The sequence below is a fragment of the Stenella coeruleoalba genome (assembly GCF_951394435.1).
Source record: "Stenella coeruleoalba genome assembly, chromosome: 7".
In the NCBI taxonomy this organism is placed as follows: domain Eukaryota; kingdom Metazoa; phylum Chordata; class Mammalia; order Artiodactyla; family Delphinidae; genus Stenella; species Stenella coeruleoalba.
In genome coordinates this window covers 56,350,348-56,365,644 of record NC_137153.1, presented here as the reverse complement: position 1 = coordinate 56,365,644, position 15,297 = coordinate 56,350,348, and the positions used below count along the sequence as shown (strand labels likewise).

The window sequence follows — 15,297 nt, the reverse complement described above, 5'->3', positions numbered from 1 at the left end:
CCCCTATTTGTTATTCAACAGATATTTTATTCCTACAAAAGCCAGACAAAAAAGTAATCACATAAAAGTCAAAGTATAGTGAACTCCCTGTAAATTCATGGCCTGATTTCATGGGTCCCACCCTGCTTTGTTTCTGGCTGTGAGCATGTGGGTCCAGGTTCATTTCTTTCTCCTCTTCCATCATTTACTGCTTTCTTACTGCTTCTCACCTCCAAGCTAGATCCCAGAGGGTGAATTAGGGTATCAATTGTCTGCTGCCTTGTGGCTGGAAACATAATGTTGTAGGTTAAGTTCCTTGAATCTAGAGAATTTGGAAAGTTGACTATCAGGGTAGTAAAACGCCTAATACTCATGACTAATTGTAAGAATAGCTGCCATTTGTTAAACACTGTGTTCCAAGCAGCATGTCAAGCTCTCTATATGCATTAATGTGTTTACATCTCAAAACAGCCTTATGAGACAGGCACTCTTCATTTCCTGATGAAGCAACTGAAGCTCAGAGAAGATAGGTAGAGTGGTCAGGGGCATGTGAAATAAGTGATGAGGCTCCCAAGTCTGTCTGTTTCTAGAGCTGAGCTCTTAATGTAACAACTGCACCACGCTGCCTCTGGATCCCATCTCATCTGAATCCAGTTTCATCCACTGCTCAAATCCCTCCACCATACCACTGTCAATGGACCATCCATTCTCACCATGGCAAGGAACTCACAGCCGCTGGGGCACCCCATTCTGTACTTGAGGGACTTTTTGCAGCTTATGTTCAGTATTTGTCCTGGAACTTCTACACAAACAAGTTAAAACCACATGACTGACTTTCAAATTAAAAAAAAATAAAACAAGAAGAAGCATCATGTCCCTTTGCCCCTTGAGCACCGCCCCCCCCCCCCCCCCCGCAAATAGTCCCATTCTTGAACAATCTCTATGTGACAGGGTTTTGCACCTCCCTACCATCCTGGCTTCTCTCCTTTGCACATGCCCCAGGTTATCACTCCTCCCTCTTAAAATGTGGTGTGGAGCCCACAGCACAGGAAGGAGCAATGACATCACCTTCCCCTTTCTGGTTTCTATACTTCTTTTAATGCTGCCTAAGCCTTGCTTAATTTTTGATGGTCACATTATTTTGGTGGTTAATTACCCTGGGAAATCCATTTCCATCTCTACATGGTTCAAATAAAATAGATTTAGAAATCACAGATGAGTACATACTTCAGGCTTCAAGAAATACTTGTTAAATTAGATTAACTGATTGCCTTAATGTCTAGTTCCACTTAATCTTGCTGATGATTTTATTCCTTGATCTCATAATCCAAATTTGGCCAAGGATTTTTGCCAGTCTTTTTAAAAAATGCCCTTTCCCTTAGAAGAAGAAAAAAACAAACAGCTCCTTCTCGTGAAGAGCCTGGCTGAGCCATGTGGCTGAGCTGACAGGGATGCATCCTCTGTGCTCATTCCTCTCCCAACTGATGGCCAAGTTGCATATTTGACCACGGAAGATGCTGAGGAACTCTGCCCACTCTAAGTTTAGCCTTGATCTTGTTGAGCAGCAAAAATATCTATGTGTCAATGGCTAAAATTACCCACTCAGGCTCTCTCCACCCCTGGCCTGCATTATCCATCATCTGTTTATTTGTAGTGGGAAGAGATCATCTTCCAAAGTGGGCCAAAAGCAGATAGATTCAATTCTACCCCCTGTTGAGGCATAATAATTTTCTAAATCTGCCTGGGGACTCAAATTAGTTCTGGATGCTTTCCTGTCACTTGGGTGGAGGGCTTGTCCCCAGCATTAATATTGATGGAGATATAAATTGTTGCTGCCTATCTAGTTATTAACTGGTACTTGAAGTGGAGTTTTAAAGCCCTACAAAGATTTAAAAAAAAAAAAAAAGCAAAATGCTTGCCAATTTCTATAGTTCTTGAAACACTCAAGCAGTAGGGTCCTCCCTGATGTCCTTAAATCATAGGAACATTTCCCCAGCCCAGCCCCTGTCCTGTAATTCTACCTGAAAGCAACTTAATGTGTATTTGAGGTTGTTGCCTTCTTCCTACAGCCCAACGCAGAAGGTGATTCAGTGAGATGAAATCCGAGCTGGACCTGGCATGCCTGATTTTTAAAACATGTCTAAAGCATGTATTTAGCTGTCACAGAGAGATCTGACAGTTTATGGGAAAGGTGCTGTGTACAAAGGACCAGCAGTGAGCATTCCCAGCACACACCCACTTAGAGTATGCTGTGATCTGAGGGTCCCCTCTCCCCAGAGCCAAACACAACCTCTTATTTAATAATAATAATAATTTAATAATAATAGTAATAATAATAATAATTTAAGAATTAAATAATTTTAATTTATAATTATATTTAATTTATATATTTATAAATTTAATATATTTATAAATTTATATATTTAATATAGTAATAAAATATAAATATATATAATATAATATATAATATAATGAATAATATAAATTATAAATATATTTATAAATTTATATATTTAATTTATAAATTAAATAATTTATTATTTAAATAATTAAATAATTTAAGAATAATAATAATTTAAGAATAATAATAGTAATAACAATAAACCCTCATTTATAAAGCACCAGAATAGCCCCAACCATGGTTTTCTTTTGGGGACACCGTATAAGGACATGAATGCAGGTAGAAACAAGTAACCATAACCAAGTTAGCTCATCAAAAGTGTGGTTTTCCTTCTTGGATTAAAGTAGTACAGGGAATATTTGATTTTAGTCATTGCCAGAGATCCTGGAACCGACTGAATTTCTTAGCACTGGGATTTCTTGGGCTGCATCTCCACTTTTGGCTCCTGAAATACTTCCTCCTGCCATCATCGAACACTTACTAAGCATCCTCTAAACATGCGGCATTATTGTACTTCACTGTCTTATTCAGTCTGCAAGGCAACGTAGGCATCGTCAGCCTCTTTTAGAGATGGGAAAAATGGAGCTCAAAGAGGAGAAGGATCTGCTCCAAGGCCTTTTACATTTACACGCAGCTCATCAGCAGGAGAGCTGACAAAGTGGCCAAGCAGCCAACAGAGCCTAAGGTCTCCATCTCTAAAGCCCTTGCTCTTAACCGCTGTGCCCCACTGCCTCCACGGGACCTTCTCACGCCTGTGCCCTATCCCTGCCCACCCGCCTCCCATCCAAATTAAGTGTTGGGATTATCCCCTATCACCTAATGCTGGCTCCAGTGAAATGAATTGTCAAGCTTAAGAAGAAAGTCCTACCATTTTCTCTGAGAAAGGAGAGGCCCTACCAGTGGAGAGATGCTCACCCAATCCCCAGCGTCCCCACCCAGGCATCTGTCCAGCCTTCAGAGGACCCCAGCCCCGCTATCTGACCACAACTGCATGGAGAGACCCCAAGTGAGCCCATCCGAGCCCATCAACCCCAGAACCATGAGAAAGAAAACTAAATTTTTCTTTTAAGCCACAAAGTGTTGGGAAATTTGTTATGGCAGAAAAAGACAACCAGAATACTGCAGTTAGTGAATCAGTCCGTCTTCTCTCTAATTCACTCAAGGTCCATAGTACCTACGGTCTAATGCAGAAATATCTTGCAGAGATATCTCCAACCTCCCACATAAAAAAAAAAAAAAAGGAGAAAGAAAGAAAGAAAAAATCCCCAAACGTTCCAAACCCACAGAGGACCACTCAATTAAATTTTGTTGTCATTGGGTTGAAGGGCAGTGATTGGAGCTTTAAGAAATTCCGTAACAGCCTTTTACTCCTATGTTGTCACATAATGCAACAGAACAGGTCTTGCCTGGGAGGAAGAGAGGAGAGAGGATTGTCAAAGCTCAATTACTGTTTCGGTAGTTCATCACTTGACATTTATACGTCTAACGTGTCCAATGTGCCTGTGAATTTGACATTCCAAATGATTGACCATGACTGCTAAAGGGTACTTCACATCATGAAGGAAGGCAGGGTGTAAATTCTCTGAATGACCAAGTAGATCACTAGTAGACAAAAATGGGAGTGGGAAATCATATTCTACAAATGCTTCCTATGTGTGCAAATATTTCCTATGGTCAGGGACTGTCCATGAGTTATCTCCTTTGATCCTCATTCAAACACCTAAGGGAGTTACTCTTCTCCCCATTTTACAGATGGGAAAACTGACTCAGAGAGATTGTAATTCGGGGGTCGCTGGAAGAGCTAGGACTTGAACATTCAGTCTGATTCCAGTGTCTGTTCTCTTTTTACTCATTAGCATCAGCTACACAGAGCCAACCGATGTGACTTCAGTGCAGATGTCAAAGCAATATGAATGGATCTTTGCCACCTCCCTCTGCCCCTCCCTGAGGCAGGAGCCATTCTTTGACTTGTCTCCAGGATTGCATGGCTGTCATTGAACCAAACGTGTGCTGCACGGGTAAGAGCTTGTGCTACACTCTAGTCTCCCCTGTATCCAAACCCAGGATGCTGTGTTCCTGCCCTGGCGGGAACATGGGTATCTACTAATGTTGCTGGTCCCTGAGCTGGACAGCACTTTGAGTTACTGGCTCTTGGGCCACGATCGTGTTTCCAAGGGTTTGGTTACTTGGAGCAGAGTCCTAGATGACCATGCCTCTTCATTCACAGAGAAAATAGAGGCCTATCTACATGAACGTCCTGATCTTTATAGCGCCACTAATCTCTATCCCCCTCACTCCCACCACACACTTACTCGTCGTAGCAGAAAGGTTCCAGTCACAGCTTAGATGTACAGCCATATAGCTCTCGTTATATATTACTCCGTAACTGGGCTGGAATTTCTCACAGCCTCCCCTTTTCCTCTGATGGTGACATACACTTCTTTTGTTACTTCAGGATAACTCAGTCACTTATAGTTTTACATATGGTCAATTCTGAATTTAGTTCTTTCAATGCAATCTGAATTCCTGGTGGCTCTTTTGCCTGGGGGAGTTGCTCTTGTCCACGTGTTGTCCTTTGTTCTTGACTCACCGTGGCTCTGCTGCCCCATGCCTCCAAGCCATGGCCATGGCCTCCATGCTTTCCGTACCCTCTGCTGAAGCATCTGTGGCTGGTGTGGTGTGTGGATCTCCTCCTGGCCTTCATGTACCCCTGCAGCTCAGTTCCACCTCAGCTTAGCAATGCTGCTGCCCCGAGACTCACCTCTGCCCTCCTGAGGCTTCTCTGGATTGTCACCTCTCCCCAGTCTTCCCAGGGCTCTGGCTGGCACAGTGACTCCCTTTTACCACGGAAAATGTGGTAATTCTTAGTGTTGCTCGCCAATAATCTCTGAATTATTCTCACTGGGCCCCTGATAGGTGGCTGGGGCCATGTAATTCATTTGAACAATAAGCACAAATGAGGTGAGTCAAGACGAACCTCTAATTGTCTGGACAAGACCCTCCTGAATCGTCTTCCTCTTCCAGAGTGATCGTCTGTATTCATGATGGCCATTGCGTCATTACTCTGCGTCCCCGACTGTTGAAATAGACTGACTTCCCTGCCAACTAGTGATGGTCGTATATTATGTACAAAAAAAAAATAAGTCTGTTAAGTTTCTTAGATTTCAGGGCTGTTTGTTATAGGAATTTTTTTCACATTTTTCCCGTGCCCCACTGGAGGACAGGAATACTTCTAGGGTTGGGGGAGGGGAGCTATTCAGGCCCTCCCCACCCCTGCCCAGCCTAATGTGCCATTATTGCTACCATACTTTCTCTGTTCTCAGGTGACTGAGGCACTTCAGTTCCCTAAGCCTATCTGGGTATTTCCATCCTGTCTCCATGCCCCTGCTGGTTTTGACCTTGAGGAGTGAGGCAAAGAGCAGGCCCTCTGGTCCACCTTCAGGCTCTCTTCTCTTAATCCTAAGGTTTCCTCTCAGCCAAAGAGGACATTTACCTCCTTCCTGTGTGATGGGAAAACTTACTTTGACGTCATATCCTGTCTCCTTCCTATGGCCTCCTCCTGCCCTCCTGCCATGCTATGGCTGGTTTTATAGGCCTGTGCTCTCCCCTTTCAGGCCTGCCTCACATTGTCCAGCCCAATCTTTTCTCTTTCTTTTTTTTTCCATTTTATTGAAGTATAGTTCATTTACAATGTTCTGTTAGTTTCTGCTGTACAGCAAAGCGATTCAGTTATACATATATATACATTCTTTTTCATATCCTTTTCCATTATGGTTTATCACAGGATATTGAATATAGTTCCCTGTGCTATACAGTAGGACCTTGTTGTTTATCCATTCCATATATAAAAGCTTACATCTGCTAATCCCAACCTCCCACTCCATCCCTCCCCCTTGGCAACCACCAGTCTGTTCTCTATGTCTGTGAGTCTATTTCTAGTTTGTAAATAATTTCATTTGCATCATTTTTAGATTCCACATGTAAGTGATATCAATTGAAATTTGTCTTTCTCTGTCTGACTTACTTCACTTAGTATGATAATCTCTAGGTCCGACCATGTTGCTGCAAATGACATTATTTAATTCTTTTTTATGGCTGAGTAATATTCCATTGTATAAATAGACTGCATCTTCTTTATCCATTCATCTGTTTATGGACATTTAGGTTGTTTCCATGTCTTGGCTATTGTAAACAGTTCAAACTTTTCTCTTTCAACCAGCCCAGCTCTTACAAATCAAAAATACTCAGCCTTCAGACTAGCCTAGGACTTGAGGAGCTGTATTTTGAAACTGAAAGCTGAGTTTTTCCACTGAGGACAGTGAGTAAGAAAGCCGTCTCTCCTGCCTGGCAGGTAGAGGAAGAGAAATAGAAAAAACATTAAAAAAATAAATCATTGTTCAGCATTGCAACCTCCCGCCCCTACATCTGCGCACCCATACCCAGCCCTGCCTCATCTGCCATCAGAGCTCTGGTCCCAGCCTGGCCTTGCCTCTCATTCCCTTCCCATTTATGCAATATCTCCCTCTTTACTGCTTCCTATGTCTTCATCATTACATCATCTTTACATTTTCCCTGTGAAATTAATTAAACAGGGAGGCCGTAAGACTGAGGGGCTTCTCATGCCTTAGCAGCCTATGTAAGCAAATCAAAACCTAAGCCTGAAATGCCTCAAGGTTAAGAAAATGAAACCCAAGGACAGCCCGTCACGCACAGCCAAATAAGGTGGCTGCTTAAGCTAGAGCCAATCAAATGACTTCCTTGTTTGGCTTCGGTCATCTTCTCTATAAAAGTCTTGACCCAGCTGTTGCCAGTGGAGCACTCCTAACCACTTCCAGTTTGGGGCTTCCCAGTTCAAATAGATTTCTGCTCACATAAACTCTTCAAGTTTTCTATACGCCTCAGTTGATCTTTCAACATCCCCTGCAAAAACCTATAAACAAAAAGTCCCCTCCAACAAACCTACAGACAAAAAGTCCACAAAATTCCCTGCCTACTGTATGTCCCTGTCTGTCTGTCTCCTCCACAGGTTTTCTGAAAGGGGAGCACGCTCACCATCCATTCCTCACTCCCATCCTCTTCCATTTTTGCTCCCGAGTCCAGTGGGCACATGTCAGCCTCATCTCCCTTGACCTCTCTGCAGGATTTGCTCGCATTGACCGCTGGCCTCTCAAAGCTCTCTCCTCCCCTGGCCCAGGCTCTCCTGGGGTTCCTCCCACGTCTCTGGCCATTTCTCTGCCTCTCTAGTGAGTCCCTCCACCTCTGCACATGCTTTTGAGGTTGCTGTTGCCTGGGTTCTGCCCAAGGCTCTTTTTTCTGTTTACATCCTCACTCAAGGACTTAGAGACCACCAGATACACCCTTCACATCTGTCTTCCAGCCCTTTGAATTTCTTCTTTGCTCCTGAACACATGTCTCAAGCTTAACCTTCTGATGGAAGGCAGGTTGTGTATGTGGTGGCGTGCCCCTCTTCTGGGCAGTCAGTGCCCAGCTCGTCAGCGCTGCGGGGGTCTGCTGGCAGGGGGGTTCTTTGTGCTCTGGGAGGCCTCTCTTTGTCATCAACCCACCTTGGATCCTGCTGTTTCCATCCCACTGTTTCTCTCAAGAGTAAACGTGGTCTCATTCATTATCCACTCCCTGATGGTAACAACTCAGCCGTTTCCGACAGCTTGAGCGTTCTCCTGTCCAGCCAGCTGAAGATGTTTTGTTCTCTGAGGTCTCAGCATCCCTTTCAGAGAGAATTGCACGATTTGCCTGGGGGGCCAGGGGTGGAGGCAGAAGACTGCCTCATTGAGGCCTTGTCACGGGAACACAGTACTGACCACATTTGGGTGATGGCAGCCTCTGTGTGGGGTAACTCTTCCTGACAGCACCAGCTCTATCTAGCCTCAAAACCTTTGTACTAGCAGTTCCCTTTGCCAGGAACATTCTTTCCTTTCCTCTTCCAACTTTCTGCAGGCCTCTGCTCAAGGATCGCCCGTGTTAACTAGCGCCCTTCAGTCCTCTCCCTCCCCTTATCTGGTGTCCCGCCTTTTGTTTCTTAGCAATTATCACCATCTGACACCTTTTAATCTATTTGTCTATTGTCCTCCTCTCTCTACCGGAATATAACCTCCATCAATACAGGGATTTTTACAGCTTTGTTCAATGCTGTATCCTGTCTCAGACAGGGCCTGGCATGCTCAGATAAATGGATGAATGGATGAATGAATGAATCATGATATTTCTTCTCATGAGAATAAGTAGTTTAGAGCAGTAGATTTTAAACTGCTCCGGATAAACCAAGTCAGAAACCTGGGGTTCACACTCGGCTCTTTCTTCTCCCCAACATTCAGTATCACTCAGTCAGTTCTGCCTATTGGACGTCCCTGAACTTAGTCCCATCTCTCTGCCCTCATTCCCAGTCCAGAGCCACATCATCTTTCACCAAGTTACAGCCAAGCTGTCACGCCTGTTTTCTCTGACTTTAGAGCTCCCGCCTCCAAATAATCCTTCCCCCCTAGCCAGAGGGTGCTGCCGACACCCAAAGCAGCTAATGGCACTCCCTGGATTGAAAGACTTCAAAGTCTTCTCATTTCCTCCAGGGGAAACCCAACCTCTTCTGCACACACAACGCCTGAGATCTGGCTTCCACGGCACTGAGCGGCCCTGCCTCTCACAGCTTTTCCCCTGGACTCAGTGTTCCACAGCCACCCAAGCCCCTCCACCTGCTTCAGCAACCAGCACATTCCAGACAGAGAGGGGAGTGTGGACTGGGAGAGGCTATTCTGACCTGAGAGTCTTCACAGACTCCAAGCCCACAAACAACACCTGAAGCTTCTGCTTCTTCAGCCTACCCCCTTCTATATTCAAAAAGGGCTCGGTGCTTCCCTCTGCCACGTATGCAAGTATAACACTGCATTTTAGTTGTTTGCTTGTTAATCTTTCTCGCCCATCAGATGGTGAGTTCCAGTGCACTTTTTTTTTTTTTTTTTTTTTTTTGCGGTACGCGGGCCTCTCACTGTTGTGGCCTCTCCCGTTGCGGAGCGCAGGCTCCGGACGCGCAGGCTCAGCGGCCATGGCTCACGGGCCCAGCTGCTCCGCGGCGTGCGGGTCCTGGACCGGGGCACGAACCTGTGTCCCCTGCATCGGCAGGCGGACTCTCAACCACTGCGCCACCAGGGAAGCCCTCAGTGCACTTTTTAATGTATGGTTTATATGCTCAGTCTCATAAGGAGGCTTGCACATGGGGACCACAGAGGAAATGTTGGTTGAAAAGGTGATGAATGAATACAGCTTTAACATACACATTGATTTCATTCATATAAACTGGAAGGAAAATACAATAATCTTTTACCATATAGGAAAAAAACTAAGTTAGATAAAAATAACTTCCTTCCTAATTAACAATTTCATATTTTACATGCTACTGCTCCAGGGTATGTGCTGTTCTTGCCGGTGTTATTCTCTATATGTGTCCATACCTGCCCTTAAGAGTGAATGTTTCTAGTACATAATGCAGGAAAATATAACTCGCCATCCTGAAAGAAATCGTCAACATGATGAAGAGGCATTTAATTCGGGGGCTTTGAAGACTGAAGTGTGTTTAGTGTATGCCTGGGGCAGGTGTGAGGCCAGTGGGACAGCATCCCTCCTTCCTGCCCTGGGGTTGACGGCACATAGAAACGGAAGTGGTTGTACAATCTCCAAGGTCTATTTAATCTTTGGCCTAGTTATTGAATTTGCCAAAAAGGAGGCCAGTTAGTTCCAGGTGTGATGCTGTGGTCTCTGATGTGGAACTTCCCCAAGGGGAAGTTGGCTCACACCTGCCTTCCAATGGCCCCAGCATTATTAACAAGCCTCTCTCTTGCCTATGGGCTGGGAAGGGAATTCTGTTCACTTATTTTATGTCAGTGTCCTGTATCTTCTGGAGACTCAACTATGCATTTGGTAATGTTCCTTTCTAACGTGAGAATTCGTTGCTATTTGGGTCATACAATTTACACATAAGAAATGACCCTCTGAAAGATTAGATCTCAAAGTGCACTTTATTGAAAAAAAGCATTTCCCTTTCGCTAGTTAAAAAAAAAGACGTCGTGTTGATGAAGGCTTTCTTGCCCCTCACTCATGCTGTGACTCTTTTTGCCCAAATGGGTGATTTGTCCCCAGAGAAAATGATGTAACAGTGTTTTCCTCCATGAAGGAACATAAACTAAAAACTGGGCTAACTTTCACATGCTCTAAAACCCCTTTCTTAATACTTTCCAGCGTAGCATGCTGGTCTTGTATACCCCTGCAATTTCCCAATTTCAGTGTTCCTTTCACCAGCCCCTGGGAAAACCAATTTTACTATTAATCTTGCACACTTATAGATCCATGTTTTCATTCTCAACCAGGAATCATGGCGAATTCTCAGCAGCAGATATATATACGGGGAGCTAACATTGTTCATTCTTTAAAAAGCTCTCTGTAGTATCAAATGTATCATGAAATTCATGGGAGCAAGAAAGCAGCCACAACTCCCTAAATGCCTGTGGCTTACTCTGTTTCCCCAACTCCTGCCAGGCCCTCGGTCCCTGTGGTTTAAACAGAGGCCTGTGACCTCAGACTTGAACTTTGGGGAGATTGTCCCCACCCACATATAAAGAGTATCTATGAGCAGAACATGAGGATTTGATTAGGAAATGTGTTCAGGAGGTTGGACAGCTATGTACCAAGAAATATACTCTCATTCTTACGTAGTGTATAAAACCAGTGAACAATTTAGGGTTGGTTAAGAAATATTGCAATTCTATAGCATAGGATGTGAACTCCTCAAAAGAGAAACTAGTGCTATTTATAGCACTAGAGTCTAACTTAAAATTCAAATGCATTTAAGAGCAGAATCAGGTAAATATGCATTTTATGCTCCGTAAAGATCACAATTATAAACCAGGTACCAATCTTTTATAAATGTCAAGATGAACTCCAAAGACTGTATCCTTTTTGGAGCTCTAGAAAAACTGGAAGATTTTCATAACTCCAACAAGGAACAATGTAACTATGAAAACACATTCTTATATTCTGTCCAGGGTATTTACTCTGAGCATTCCATTTTCTAAAATTCCCTAAGATCATTGTATGATGCATGTTTCTTAATCAAGTAACTCCTAAGCTTTAGAATGGGGATAACATAAAGCATAAAACGGTATGGCAATGACTGTGAAAGAAAAGAGCCCCCTTTAGACATAGATTTAAAAAACACGTCAAAAACCCTTCAAGGTAGCTGATAATGTTGGTGACAATTTTCTAAATACAGTCCACGAGCTCCTGCTTCAAGATTAAATATATTCAGGAATGTTGGTATTTGGTCCTTTGTAAACTTTAGATGACGCTAGTCCCAAGTGATAAGTAAAATTCTTTTGCCTAGAGGTTCCTGAGGGATTAGGGCCTATAACATAGATTATCAGTGTAGTTTGAACCCACAAGAAGCGTGGGGAAGAAAAGCGTTAGGAATAATGGGGATACAGCAGTAGCTCTTTCAAAGATGTTGGAAAGTTTAACTATAACTCATTTTACTCTTCATACATAGTTTAGCCACTAACCGTTTGATAATTGATGTTCTTAAAATCAATGGTAAGATACATTTCAACAGTTTTTCCTCTGACAAGAAGGAAAGTCCTCCTTCATTTCAATTAGTAGGTGTTAGTGATTTTGGAAACTTGATCCTCTGGATATGAATATCAAGGAAAAGAGTGAGACCTATATTATGGAAGGTTGCCAGTGTTTATGTCACAACTCCTTACATTGCGCATATCACATGTCTCACATTCTTTTGGAATGAGGTGGAGCATAGACACAATTTAATAAAATACTCAGGAGTAATTGAGCAAAGTCTTGTTTCACACACATAAAATTAGTTTGCAGAAAATATTCCTCTCTGACAGTATTTCTAGATTTCTACTTATTTATAAACTTTGTTTACTTGTGAGTTTTTTTTGTTTTGTTTTGTTTTGTTTTTACAACCTTTCCTATTTTAGCTGCATTAAAAACAACATTACTTGTTTGGGAAATGTGATATGCTCCACCGAGTCCCTGTAGGAATACAGAAAAATGTCCTCAGTAGTTAGGAGGGAAGATGCATCATCTGGGGCATATATGCTCTCTGTGGACAATTTTGGATACTCATGTTTTTAAGCAGATGTTCCCTTCATTTTAAATGGCCCTATGATTAATATACCAGTAGAAAGTAAAGGTGTTTTCAAAATTTTATGCACATTAGATGAGTCATCCTGCATGCGATGTACACATGTACCTTTAATTCTCAGGAAAGACCTGGAAATTATTTGATTTCACCTGCAGTATGTACACGTGTTAGTCCCGAAGGATTTTCTCAAGTTCAGTTCAGACCTTTAATTGCCTTTTTTTCTTCCTTCCTCTTTATTAACGCATTTCCTTTCTTCCTTTTGCTGTGTTGTTTTTGCTTTTCTTTTCTTCCTTTTTCCCTTCCCTCTAAATGAGAGTCTCGCTGGCTGTGGTATCCCACGAGCCATAAATCCTCTTGTTGGCCTGCTCAAACATCCTGCTCACTCCCCTCTTCAATATTTCAGACCCTTCCCCAGCATTCTCTTGGTCTGCGGAGCACTTGGCTTGTTGGAGAGGAAGACAGAATGTGTTTCTCTTTGTTTTGGAGGTAAACTGAGAACGGTCTTCCAGCAAATCACTCTTACTCTCAACCTCTTCATCATCATCTGTGAGCATCTCCTTTCCAAAAGCAAAAATAATAGCCCCTAACCTGGCAGGTACACTGCCTTCTAAGTTGAGATTCCAAAGCTTTTGAATCCAATGTTAAAATGGCAAAGCAATCCTTTCTTTTCCTTCCAGTTTTATCGAGATGTAATTGATAGACAACACTGTATGAGTTTAAGGTGCCCAGCGTAATGACTTGACTTACATACATCATGAAATGATGACCACCACAGTAAGTTTGGTGAACATCCACCATCTCATATCGATACTAAATTACAGTAATAGGAAATATTTTTTCCTTGCGGTGAGAACTCTTAGGGTTTACTCTCTCAACAGCATTCATATGTAACACACAGCAGTGTTAACTGTATTTCTCATGCTGTACATTACATCCCTGGGACATCCCTGGCTATGAATTCCAAACACCTGGGCACATTAACAAGATTACTTTAGGTGCCTCTGAGAGAGAGTGAAGGAACATGGTTCAGGAGTGTCAGATGGTAACTTTACTGATATCTGCTTTAAGAAACAGAGAGCAGTTTCCGTCTTCCCAGTGTCCCTAGGCAAGAAAATATTCCCATGCATTAGGGCGGGGCTGGAGTCAGAGGCATGCTGTTACCAGAGCTCTGGAGTTTCCTGATCTGTGCTCAGGGCCTGGAGCAAGAGGGGACTCAGGCCTCACATTATCGCTTACCTATGTTTAGCTGCGTCTCCCTCAGAACAAGCTGGGGGTTCTCTGTAGGCTGACTTCCCTGTTTTTGGAGTAGACTCCCAGGAGGCTGTCAAGACACCAGGGAGGGAACTGTTCCTTGAGGCACTTAGGCAGATGATGCTGTGGTCAGCCTCACTGACGTCTGTGTGCCTCGAATGCAGAGTGGAAGAAGGGGAGAAAGCCTCCAGACTGCCTGGGCCATGTGGACCTGGGTGACAACCAGCACAGAGAGATGAGTCAAGGGTCAAATGTTCCCACCCTCCCCCAGTACAAAGACCTCCCTTATTGTATTGGCACATGGTGCTGGAATTATGGGAGCCTGAGAATGAAATTAAATTTTGCTGGATAAAAAAGGTTAAAATATTTTTTAAAAATATCTTAGAAGTAGATAAGACATATACTTACTACATTCATATGTTTGGCATTTTGTTGCAATTTAACAACAGTGACTTTAATTTATAAAAGTGATAAATCCTTAACATAAAATAATAATAATGATAAATAGCAATAAATGTTTAATATTAAATAAATAATAAAAGCAAAAAATCTTACCAAATACCTTCCCTTAGAGATAACCTATATTGACAGTTGGTAAACCTCAGGCTAGATACATTTCTATGGGTAATCAGGTGTAAAAGGATGGATAGAGAGAGAAAAAGAGAGAGAGAAATAATTTTATTAAAGTGGGATCATACTATATATGATATATATATATTTAAATAAGAAGGATTATACTTTACTTGAATTTAACACAGGAAAAACGGTATTGAAGCAAAACTAAAGGAATTGCTATTCTTCACATAATTGTTTCTTTACCATAAGAGATACTAGTTTGCATAAGATTCCTTAAAAGTTAAGGGAGGAAAATGAGGCTTAAATAATTACGTTTTGTTTATAACAGCACCTTTTGATTTAATAAAATATTAATTGATTCCCTGATAGAAAAATTGAGATTAGTGTTTTTGTACTTCTTCCCACTCTACTGCCCCCAAATTTAGTTTAAAGTCTGACCTCAATGACTCTGGGCTTGGCCATGTGACCTACTCTGGCCTATGAGTTGCGATGGAGTGTGACATTTGCCTCTTCGGAGCAAAAAGTTTTAATTCAAATGTGTGTTTTGGCTTGAGACATCTGGCTTTAGCCCTCCACGATGCAAACAGCATGTTCTGAAGAGGCGCTACTCTTTCAGTCTGGTTTTAGCAAGGAGAAAACATGTGGAGATGGACCCAACAGAGCCACAGCTGATCCACAGCCCTTATCTAATGTGAGCAAGATACAAATGTTTGCCAGTAGGATATTGAGTTTGTGAGTTATAGCATCAAAAATAGTAACTACATTTTTTAAAGTTTATGTATTTATATTCTGCCCTGTAAACACAATTTGTTCTGGTTGTTTAGTCTTAGCTTTGTATTTAAATGGATTTAGTATTTAGCACCAGTTCTTGTACTTAAAGCATCTCCATTTCTGAATGATTTATTTTGATTCATATCTTGATGAGTAG

General features: G+C 42.4%; 1 protein-coding gene across 2 annotated transcripts in view; it reads left to right on the top strand.

Annotated features, from left to right (window-relative positions):
• The window catches only part of SH3GL2 (SH3 domain containing GRB2 like 2, endophilin A1), a 680,775-nt gene that overhangs the window by 326,710 nt on the left and 338,768 nt on the right, over positions 1-15,297 (top strand). For both annotated transcript variants that reach the window (XR_013829292.1, XR_013829293.1), the window contains one exon: positions 4,237-4,398. The gene's annotated coding sequence lies outside the window, so the exon portion shown is untranslated. The remainder of the gene's footprint in view (positions 1-4,236; positions 4,399-15,297) is intronic.